The sequence below is a fragment of the Danio rerio genome, chromosome 15 (genome assembly GCF_049306965.1).
Source record: "Danio rerio strain Tuebingen ecotype United States chromosome 15, GRCz12tu, whole genome shotgun sequence".
Classification (NCBI taxonomy): domain Eukaryota; kingdom Metazoa; phylum Chordata; class Actinopteri; order Cypriniformes; family Danionidae; genus Danio; species Danio rerio.
In genome coordinates, this window is record NC_133190.1 from 23,497,454 (window position 1) to 23,508,556 (window position 11,103).

General features: G+C 37.1%; 1 long non-coding RNA gene across 1 annotated transcript; it reads right to left on the reverse strand.

Moving 5' to 3' along the window:
* Nucleotides 1-8,309: 8,309 nt before the first annotated feature.
* Nucleotides 8,310-10,590, reverse strand: LOC141377829 (uncharacterized). The gene is made up of 3 exons (XR_012390820.1): nt 9,130-10,590; nt 8,646-9,046; nt 8,310-8,523 (listed from the first exon to the last, which is right to left on the reverse strand). It is a non-coding gene; the product is annotated as an uncharacterized lncRNA (long non-coding RNA).
* Nucleotides 10,591-11,103: the final 513 nt, after the last annotated feature.

An 11,103-nucleotide genomic window follows, 5' to 3' on the forward strand; every position in this document is an offset into this window, starting at 1 on the left:
AACAACTTTGAATCCCTGTCAAACAGAAACTGCCCATCTTACTGGGGGAGTGTGAGTGCTGCTGTGTGTTCAACCAACAATACTAAATTATGGAGGACATCGGCCCTTCAAGAACGAGTTTGGAAACCCTTGTTCTAATGGGTTGTTTCCTTGTTGGTTCGGTGAGCTAGATAAATACCAGTTTAATTTATATTCTGTTTTTTAATTAAGTGAAAAAGAACATAAAATGCTTGATATAACAGACATAATGAAAGGCAGACTTTACACTTTTCCCTCTTAAACATTCATATCAACACAAAACATTTCTAAATAATAAAATATTGATAAATAGCATGACTTCTAATAATACAGCAACAAAAACAATAGTAAATATAAAAGAGTAAACAAAATAAAATAAAATATACACAAAAACATGATAAAAGAAGGAAAAAAGAAAGGGGGGGAAAGGTTGGAGGAGGTAATGTCAATAAATTAGATAGATAAAATCAGTGGACAAACTTAGAAGGGAATGAACTGTAGGGATTGTTTACAGTTTAAACCAAAGAATGACCAGTCTGGTAGATAAAGAAGAGCCGGAGTCAGAGATTCAAATAAATAAATCAAGTTTACTGAAGATAGTTTGCAGTTTCATCCGCAGAAGCCAGCTGTAACACTTACAATGAGTTCCTAGGCCACTCTGCTTACAATCACCAATCAATAACAATTATACTCTCACTTAACGTCATTAACTGCATCATACATATAGGTGTTCTAACCTGATTGGTTAAAACACAGATAGACTAAAAAAATTCCACCTGGGGTTCGTGCGTACAATTCTGAACATTATCTTAAGCATAAACGTCAGACATCCCTTAGACTGATTAGAGCTGACAATCAAATAGAACACACACACATAAAGTATAATCTGTTTCTTATCCAAGGCTGAGTGTACTCTCAGCCGTCTTTATCAAAACTGGTTAAAAACTGGTATCATCTACATTCAGGGAGTTATAATTCCTTACTACACAAAGTCTATCTTGAATAAAAAGTAGAATCACTTTAAAAGATTTAACCGTAAAAATAGCAAAATCCCTTTAAACATTTTAGACAGTATTAACTCGTAGAAATAACAATAAAAACAGTTCCTTACAGTCCTCAGCCCTCAGTTCCACTCAAGGTCTCCGTGACCTCTGACCTAGTTGGGTGGCTTCTGAAAATAGTTTTAAAAAGACAGGCAAATGCACTATACATTCATATATTAAGCAATGTGTTAACTTATTCATTAATTGAAATCAATCCACAGTTAAATACTGAGAAACAGGATGATGAAAAGGATAAACGTTGGTCCATGATGGGACGGATTAGAAAGCAGAAATCCGAATCCTTCAGTACTATTCTACTATTTTTAAATATCCATTTGACTGGAGTTTCATGGATTAATTTAAGCTATTTAAGCTTGTTAACTCCCGCACCAGCTACTTATTATTCTAAGTATTATCTTACTTATGAAATCTTGTCCTGGATGCAGTAGGTTCTGAATGTGCAGGTAACCTGCTTAGTGCAGATGCCTGCTTAGATAACAGTGTCTTTATCAGATGTTTACAAAACAAGCAGGAACCCAGTGTGGCTGTAGCTTTCTCTAGTCAGATATGTGTTTTATTACGTGACAGAAAAATCACAGATTTCTTCAGGCCGTCTAGCAAATAATTTAAATGTGGTGTCTATTAAATGTAAATCTGAGACTACTGATTGGAAAACAGCTAAAACTGTTAAAAAGCTAACACTTTTTGAAATCTGATTACTTAACAATAATTCTCTTTTAGTCAATGATTTTATCAACACAAATTGCCTTGATTTTATGCTTTTAAATGAAACTTGGCTAGATGACAGCTGTAGCGCAGCAATTCTGAATGAAACAGCTCCTTTAAACTTAGATTTTTTGAGTGTTTGCAGAGCCAACAGGAGAGGTGAAGGCATTGCTGCCCTGTTTAAAATGTTTATGAGTGTAAACAAGTGTCATTTGGTGACTATTTGTCTTTTGAATATCTGAGTATAGCACTAAAAGGTGCTCCACGCATCTTACTGATCATTATTTACAGATCTCCAAAATATTCTCCAAATTTTATTGATGATTTTACAGAGCTGTTATCAATAGAATCAGAATCAGAAAGAGCTTTATTGCCAGGTATGTTTGCACATACGAGGAATTTGTTTTCGTGACAGAGCTTCTACAGTGCAACAGAATAACAGAGTGTTACAACCTCTTTGATGTAAGTCTAGAGTAAAAGTAATAGTGTGGTAATGGTGTGGTACTTTTACAAGATTACTGGTGAAAGTAAAAGACACAAACAACAAAACTGCCAACAAAAGTGATTTAATGTACAAAAAAGTGAAATCAGAATAATGCCCAAATATATATACAATAAGAAAAATATTTACAATAATAAAGTAACAAATTAAACAAAGTATCAAACAAAATTAGGTCAACTCAAGAGTAAGGGGACGCTAGTGAAGCCAAATCAAAGAAATAAATATAACAAAACAATTCATAAGCAAACCCCTTACCTCACTAAAAACATGAAAAGAAAAAGAAAAGAAAAATCTTCAGCGCCGTAATCTTACCTATTCTGAACTAAAAACAAAACAAATACATAAGTGGCATTCACTTTCTTACCTGGTGTTTTAAATAATGGATTGACTACGTGTATGTAAGATGGAAGTCATACAACATCTTCCCTGTCCGCCTTACTCTGAGGACAAAGTCAACTCTCAATGATCTCTATTTGATTTGGCAGGTAAGAGTTGTGCCAAAGTAACAAACAATCGAATATAAATGTACAGAAATCACAAAGTCGTTCAAAAATGGGCAGAAAATATACTAAATAATTTTATCCAAACGAAAGTTAAGCAAAATTAACGAATAACAAAATCATGTCGGCAAAAACACACAAAAACGGGATCAAAGGAAAAGCGCCACGTCACCCAATGATGAGTGACTGGTCTCCTGGCCAATTGGCTTCTGCGAAGGCGGACCTAGAGGATATGACAGGTAGAGATGGGGAGATAGAAAGAGAGAGAGAGAACAGGACGCAAAAATTCCACCAATATACGGCAACCGTTACACAGAGACAGGAGAAAAAACAAACAAACAAATAGATAATAAATATATAAAAAAGCAGGAAGTAGGGAATGCAAATATACAAATAGACAAGTGTATGTAGAGCTGTATTACTATTTACAATGTTATATGTGCAGCTATTATGTGCAATTTGGCATGTAAAGTGTGTTGTCAAATAAGTGTATAAAAGTGTATGGCAAGTAGTGATGTTTGTTCCACAATTATTATTATCAAGTGTTCATGAGATGGATTGCCTGAGAGAAGAAATTGGTTCTGTGTCGGGCTGTTCTGGTGTGCAGTGTTCTGTAGCGTCAACCAGAAGGTAACAGTTCAAAGAGGCAGTGTGCTGGGTGTGAGAGGTCCAGATGATTTTGGCAGCCCTTCTGCTCGCTCTGGATAAGTACAGTTCTTGGATAGTAGGCAGGGTTGTACCAATGATTCGCTCAGCAGTCCGAACTATTCAACATAGCTCAACAGAGGATGTACTTTCTTCGTCAGCTGAGGAAGTTCAACCTCCCAAAGGAGCTGCTGAAACAGTTCTACGCCTCCATCATTGAATCAGTCATCTGCACATCAATGACTGTTTGGTTTAGCTCAGCTACCAAATCAGACCTCTAATAGTAACCTCTTTAATTGACTATTTTACTGGGGATTTAAATATTCACATTGATAATCCTGAAATCAATGCTGTAAAATAACTCGTGAATGTTTTTAACACTTTTGATCTAACTCAGCATGTTTAAGGACCCACACACATCGCGGACACACTTAATCTACTTATAACTAAGGGTTTACATATTTCATTGAGTGTTGTTGAGGATGTTGCACTGATCATTTCTGTGTTTTCTTTAATATATTGATCACTCCAGCTATTAAAGACAGATCTGTCTCTGTCAGAAAGAGATGCATAAATGAGAAAGCTAGTGAGCAGTTTATGAAGGCCATATCGCTAGAACCAAGCATATCTGCAGACTCTGTTAATTCTGTCCTTGATATGTTTAACTCTAATGTTAAGAATGTCATAGATGACATTGCTCCTGTTAAATTCAGGAAGATGGCTGGCAGACAGAAAGCACCTTGGAGAAAATCAACAGCAATTTAAATGATGAAAAGACAGTGCACAAAAGCTGAGTGTACGTGGAGGAAGACGAAACTAGTAGTACATTATAATCTCTATAAAGACAGTCTTCATGCTTTTAACGTGAAACTAAACACTGCTAGACAGACTTTCTTTTCAAGCTTTATAAACAGCAACATAAATAATTCTCGTACTCTCTTTGCAGCGATAGAGACTCACAACCCCTCTCCACCACCAGTCGGATTCCAAGTGAACTACTCTAAAAGCAAATGTAACGTGTTGTCTCATTTCTTTACTAATAAGATTAATAATATCAGAAAGGCAATCAGCTCATCCAATCAGCCAAGTTGTGTCAACGTCAGACAAGCTCAACCACAACTTAAGAAATTCGACATTATGTCTGATTTCATGACCATTAATGATAACATCTTAGAAGAGACCGTGCATATTATGAAAGCATTAACCTGCAGTCTTGATACGCTCACCACATCATTCTTCAAAACGGTGAATAACTGTTTAGAAATTGATCTTCTAAAAGTGGTAAATGCTTTACATCTCAGAGGGATTTTTCCAAACTCACTTAAAACTGCAGTTGTTAAACCCCTCTTGAAAAGGAGTAACCTGGACAATACCTATTGAGCAATTACAGGCCAATCTCAAATCTCCTTTTCATTGGCAAAATCACTGAAATAGTTGTTTTTAACCAGGTTAACAAGTTCTTAAACTTCAAGGGGTGTTTAGACAATTGTCAATCTGGTTTCAGATCACATCACAGTACAGAGAGCGCTTTTATAAAGATAATCAAGTATATCCACCTAAATACAGATTTAGGTAAACAGTGCTGGTACTGCTCAATCTCAATGGCGTATTTGACACTGTTAATCACAGCATACTTCTGGATAGGCTGGAAAACTGGGTTGGGCTGTCTGGCACAGTCCTTAAATGGTTCAGATCTTACCTTGTGTAACGACCAGGGAGGGAGTGACAGATACAACTGGACGTAAGATCTAACATGCAGGATTATTCAATGTCGTCAAGCAAGCAATGGTCAAATCAGGTACAAACAGGTATGTGTAGACAAATCCAGAGTCGTAATCAAAGTACAGGCAATAGGTCTTAAGGCTGGCGGCTAAACAGGATAAGTAGGGTAAACAAGGCTAAGATCGAGACACGGAGAAACAAGTCAAGGGGGAAACGCGTTGTAATGTCACTATGGGTGAACAAGACTCTGCAAACTGGATGGGTTCATGAGTGGCTTATGTATGGTATGCTATCAGTCTATGACAAGGTTCAGGTGGTGAGTGTAATCAAGCGAGATAGGTGAGCATGGGTGTCTGGGCGAAGTGCATTTATGAAAATGTAGTCCAGGGGAATGCGGAAGTGTAGTTCATGGTTATAGTGGAAACCAGCGATTGCTCTCCGGAGATCATAACACCTTGAAGGTAGAGGTTACTATATCAGTATAGGTGACAATAGGTCGAGGTGGACACCCATGACATGTGAAGTCCCACAAGAGTCGATTCTGGCACCTCTGCTGTTCAACCTTTATATGCTCCCTCTAAGCCAAATAATGAGAAAGAACCAAATTTCCTACTTCAGCTATCCTAATGACACTCAGATCTGCACAGCCTTACTGCCTAATGACTACAGCCCCACTGACACCCTCTGCCAATGCATTAATGAAATTAATAGTTGGATGTGCCAAAACTGTTTCAATTAAACAAAAAACTGAAGTCATTGCATTTGGGAACAAAGATGAGGTTCTCAAAGTAAATGCGTACCTTGGCTCTAAAGGTCAAATTACAAAAGTTAAGTTCAAGAATCTTCGGCCTCTATTTTGACGATTCATGCACAAAGTGCAAAGTGCAGGGCGCAAACGCATTAAGGGCGTGTCAGAATCCACTTTTGCTAATATAAGGATGAAAAAATCTACTTTGCCCCATGGCTCATGGTCTAAAAGAGTTGAGCTTATTTTCTTAATGAGTTATAGGTGAGTTTTGAGAATAAACCAATTAGAGTCTCATCTCCCATTCTCTTTAAGAGTCAGTTGCGTCGCGCCATAGCACATTTGCTATTTACATGACGGACTTTGTAAGTGGAAAAACTGAACGCTTCACTAGCAAGACAACACTTAAACAGCATCTACAGCACGAGAATGAGAAATGAGCCTCCTCATTGTTTACTTCGCTTTCACTCTCGTGGATAGGGAAACTTCTTGTACACACAGACATCCATTAACCAGTAAATAATTAATTTTGTTTGTTAAGCGCAAAGATTTGTTTCAAAACTCTTTTCTAAATTCAGTTCTAATTTCCAGCAAACGACTAAATGAACATTAATAACGAAGTGAGTTAAAAAAAACTTATAGTTATATCCAAATACACATGCTGTGCCCCATATGGTAAAAAACCTGACAGGTGGACAAATCTAAGGTTGTTTTTAATAAAACAAATATAAATATGCATATAATAAATAATACTGCTAATAATAATAACATTATACAAAAGCAAATTATTATGAATAAACTGAAAAAGCCCCCCGAGATGAAGAAGGCATGAATGTATGGTTTTCATATTTATGTAAGCTAGAAAATAATATGTTTTGTAATATTTTAATCCTTTATATTTATATCCTATATATATATCCTTAATATTTTAATTCTTTTTCATATGTAAAGATATTTGCATATTGCTCTACATCCTGTTTGTATTAAGCAATGAGTAAGCAAGGCGCACAATTAACGCGCTCTGCGCTGGACAATAGACCAGCTCTATTCTGGTCTATAGAACAGTCTATTAAAGTTTTTTAAAATAGCAAGCTGAAACTAGCAAACAACAATTGCGCCGTGCCTTGCACCACATTGCGCCGGGTGTATGATAGGGCCCTTGGTGTGATTCTGGAGTCAGATCTAAGTTTCAATAGTCTTTGCAAAGCAGTTAGTAAATCAGCATACTATATACTCAAAAACATTGCAAGAATCAGATGCTTTGTTTCCAGTGTGGACTTAGAGAAACTTGTTCATGCTTTTATCAGCAGTAGGGTGGATTACTGTAACGGCCTCCTCACTTGTCTTCCCAAAAAGACAGTCAGACAGTTACAGCTCATCCAGAACGCTGCGGCCAGGATTCTGACCAGAATCAGAAAATCAGAGCACATCACACCTGTCCTTAGAGCTTTGCATTGGCTCCCAGTTACATTCAGAATAGATTTTAAAGTATTATTACTTGTCTATAAATCACTAAATGGCCTAGGACCTCAATACATTACAGATAAGCTCACTGAATACAAACCTAACAGATCACTCAGATCTTTAGGATTAAATTAACAAGAATTTCCAAGCCTTCAGTCGAAGTAGGAGAAGTAGTGAAGCTCAACTTTGTCATAACAGACACAGGACCCTTTAAAAAATATATAGAAAATAATAGGAGAAATGTTTTTTATCCATCAGCAGTCTGATCTAGTTATAAAATTGACCCATGTAATTTAAATATGCATAAAAAACAGGGTACTTGCCTCATTGAATTAACAAATAAGGGGGCTGAAATCAAGAGTCAGAAATCAGATATTGAATGGCCACTCAGCAAGTTACTGTAAACCAATGGGACCAATGGACCCTTTTCACAATACTGTTATGGTGCGTTTAACGGGCATCATAATCTTAAATCCTTGAATGTTTTTATTATTTATATATATATTTTTTTTAATGTATGAACATTTATATGCATGTATTAATGCGTTAAATAACCTTCGTGTCAAATGTAAAAAACAAATTACCGCTTATGCGAGGTGTTTCTAGTGCAGTGTCTATGGGGCTGAGAGTAAATTTGCCGTTATTCTCTGCTCTGCCCTCATATGTCTCACACTATTTTAAATCTTTTTCTGAAAGTCTTGATAACACTATAGTGGAGTTTTTTCTTTTATTGTTTTAGCAAATAGAGTTGTAAAAAAACTATTTGTTGTACTGTCCGATTCACTGCACTCAAAGTTTACCCAGCTATGACGCTTTCCGCTACTGAGCAACACTCTAAATGATATAACAATCTGTCCTATGAGATAGAACAAGTTGGTAAAGATGACTACATCAAAAGATTTTGAAATACAAAGATACATGTATTAAATAACACACAGGGCATAACTTGTTTATTCAGTCATTTTTTAATAATCATATCTTTTGTGGTTTGACTAGCCACAGAGTTTCACAGGTTTTGAGGGTCTGTTCACATTCATACTAATGGATTGGGAATAATTTGGCCCAGAATAAAGAATAAACAAATATACATTAGTATTCAAGCTTTACGTGCGCAGCTTCGTTAACAGTGGATGTAGTATTCAGTTTCTGACTGATCACCTGATGAAAAAAGAGGATTTGATCATTCATACAGCATACTTATATATTATTAAATCTGAATAAACCCAAATAAATCAGCATAACAAATTTAAATATTCAATGCAGGCAAATAAAATTCTTACTTGTTTGGTAGTAATCATACACTTTAATAACAGCTGGCTTGAGATTCATCACACGTAGAACCTGTTTCATTTGTATCTGGTAATTCACAGGAAAATGTTTGGGGACCTGCAGATAAACACAACTTTATTAAGCATGCGCATTATAAATAAAGTGTTTATAAAGAAGTGAATCTCAACCTTTTTTACTTTAAATCCCCATTTAAATTGGGGACTGACATAAATAGAAAAACATATATTCGATTTACAAATAATAATAATTGTCATGAATGAGAACATTGAAAAATCAGCTGTAGTGAGTGAATCTGCAGTGAGAACAGCTAGCAGCACATATGAGCTGATCTCCACATCCAGAGAATCAGAGTCATCAGCAGATGCAGACTGAGACCAGTGGACAAGAGGACCTTTAGGACACAAAAGACAAACTCAATCAGCAGGACAAAAGCAGCAGTGCAGTGCAGAATGTCATCAGAAAGCAATCTCTTACCATCTGAAATAGCAAGATCTTCCAGTTTGTTGAAAAGCTGCTGTCGAGTGTTGGTGTCTCTAGCCAGACTGAAAGTGTAGGCCAGCAGAGCAGTGGTGTAAGTGTTTTTGACGTCTTCGATGACAGACCTCAAGCATGACAAACCTTTAATGATGACAGGATCCTGAAACACAAACAGACAAACAGATGCTGCGAGTGTCATTTTCTCATGAGTTTATCAGGGATGGGATTATTCTGTATAAATATGGATTTCTGTATTTCCGAGCTCAATGGGGCGACCTCAGTTAAAGTATACTCACACTATATACAGTTGCCTTGAAACTGGCCAAAGCACGCTTGTCCCCCCTCCTATCTCCCGCTCATAAACAATCATAAAGTCCTCGCGCTGCAGGAAGTAGCAGTTTTGCTGAGGGTGCGCTGCTGTCATGCAATGAGGGGTTTGCGTCTTTAATAAACTGCGACAGTTTGCGTTCACTGTACAGTAAGAATGATTAATTTATCCATATGAAACAGTCCCTTAAAAGTCACGTCTCGCTTTCAGTTCTAAGCTTAGGCTAGTTTTGCACTCACACACAAGCATAAGGCGCCAAAGCCCAAGTGAACCGCGCCAAGCACTCCTGATTCAGAGCACTCACACTTCTCAAACGATCCGAGATACAGGCCTGGGCACGGTTCGGATAGCATAGTGTGAGTGGGCCCTTTTTTGTGTAAATCCAAAGTTTTTTGTGAGGGAGGTGGGGTTCAGTGAGGTTCATCATTATCAAAGCAGAAAACCTAATCGCCTTCATTGTTCATCATTGTGCACAAGAAGAGGCATTAAAGGTGCAGTAGATGATCTGCCAAAATGCTAACTGGTTAGCATATTATCTTTGGACGGCCAAAGTTCCAAAAGTTCCAAAGCCACCGCTCCTGAAATCACAAACGCGTGCACCGCGACATGACAGTAGACTACCCACTAGTTCATGTCATTCGCCAGTTAAAAATGTAGTTAGTCTTTGGCTGGCAACGTGCAGGAATTTCACTTAGCGAATATTCAGAGTAGAATGGTAAACAGTATAGGGAGGCCGCATTGTTAAAAAATGAACCAATGTGAATATAAAACTACTTCAGCTCAGTAAAGCTGGATAGGCCGAAAAGCACAATTTACTGATGATTTGTTGTTAAACTAAATAAAAATTCACATTATTGATGCTGTCAAAGGTCCCCTATGAAACTAAAAAATAATTACATAAATCTTTCGTCAGAAGATTTCAGTGGCTAAACAACACTGTATACACACTGTGCATATAACCCATTCATAACCCAACACACTCTACATACAGCTTTGGAGGACTAAAATAGTTTTAAAACAGAACATTACCAGTCTAACCGAGGTACTTCAGCCATGGTGTGGTCTGTCCTACAGCGTGCAAAAGTAACTCCAATATTGTTTAAACTCAGCATTTGATTTTACTGCGACTATGACAGTCTCATGTGCATGTGTTGTGAATGTGCGGTGTGCATGCAGGCGTGCCCACATACACATGCTAATGGCAGATATGTGTGAACAGAGATGCGCAGAAGTCCAAATCTGAATTTGTTGACAGTTTGGGCTAATTATCAGAATTATGGGGGATGTCGACCAGACAATATTTAATTGGATGAACATGTTTTAGTTTTATGCCTTACCCAAAAAATAAAAATACATATAAATACATTTAGATCATTTACTGTCAGTGGCGCCTGCAGCCGTACGGCAGTACGCACTGTGCGTACCTACCATGAGAGGGTGGGATTTAATGCCGCTTTTTATTTATTTATTTATTTATATGTGACATAATTTAAATTGATTATTAAATAGTATACACTACAGCTGCCTGCTTTTCTACTATCGTGCCAAATCGTTCTGAGAACACTTGGGTATGGTTACAGTTGTTACAGTTGACTCCGGGAGAGAACTTAACCAACAGCTACATGCACTGCTGAAATACTTTT